Raw genomic sequence first — 1,247 nt, 5'->3', positions numbered from 1 at the left:
ACCATCCATGCAGCTCTGCCTCCAGCAGCTTTAGGACAAGGCATGTTCAGAAGTGAGGGGAGATGCTTGCAACAGCCTGCCTGATCCTGGCATGAGGGTGAGATGGGGGAAGGTGGATCAATGCAGCAGATATTGTCCTGCCAGTCTGACTTCATGAAGGTTGCTCTTGGACTTTATATTTGCTGCTTGTTGAAGGTTGCTCCTTTTCAACTAAACGCACTCTGCGTGTGCTCCTTGGAAAGCTTGAATATTGCTTTTGCTGGCTCTTCTACCACCTCCTTCTCTGTTACTTTAGTTTACTTGACAGAAGCTAAGCAGTCATACTCTGAAGTTGAAGGTGGTCCCAACACTTTTCTTCCAAAAACTGGGCCTCTTAGGAACAAGCCCCTCTCCTGTAAGATGGTTAAAGGATTTGACTGCAGGATTTGATATACACCACTTCACCCTGGCACAGGTCCTTCTGCCATCTCTGTGCCCTTTGACCTCCACACTACTGTGCTATCAACCCTCTTCCTCCCACCTGCAGCGCTGTGTCTTAGCATGCTTGTTCCTTTGACTCCCAGGATTTGTGTATGAGCACACAAATAACCCTACTGGCTTCATTTCCTCCTAGCCTGCTGTGAAAACTTCCCAAGAGCTTGTCCAGAAAGCCCCTGCTGCCCCTGGCCAGCCAGCCACTCTGCGCTGGTGTTGTATCTCCTGTGTGGCTGTCAGCCTCCCTGGTGTCACCCAAAGCGCTGCCAACCAATCTCCTGATCTCCCTGAGTTTATCCAGATAAGATAAGGAAAACCGTTGGTTTTAAGGTCTTTAGTCCACATTTCTGTTTTCTCATTTGGCACCTTCCCAAGTGACAGGAGAGGTCTCGATTTTTCAGTGAAAGCCCTGTTTTAAATGTAAATCCACGGGCAAAAAGCAGAGCTGTGCCGGTGTTAGTACCTTGTCAGCATGCACCAGACCTGACATCCCGGGCAGGAACAGGGATGCTCCTTCTCCTCATCTGCTTCATCCTGTCAGACAGGGATGTCCCATGTCACTACATGAAGAAGGTGCGTCAGCAAGATGTGTCAGACCAGGAGGCTGTCTCAGCTCCCCAGCTGCTGACCAGCCAAGTTGTCTTCCTTCAAACCAGCTGCAGTACTTGCACTCCTTTGACTTGCCGTGAGGCTGCCTTTGATGGATGGGAGCACCCCAAAATTTCCACTGCCACCTCAAAAGCAGATCTCAAAGTCCTCCCCATCTTTTTTTT

The sequence above is a fragment of the Buceros rhinoceros genome, unplaced genomic scaffold (genome assembly GCF_000710305.1).
Source record: "Buceros rhinoceros silvestris isolate BGI_N320 unplaced genomic scaffold, ASM71030v1 scaffold12059, whole genome shotgun sequence".
Taxonomy (NCBI): domain Eukaryota; kingdom Metazoa; phylum Chordata; class Aves; order Bucerotiformes; family Bucerotidae; genus Buceros; species Buceros rhinoceros.
This window is presented reverse-complemented; position numbering follows the sequence as displayed.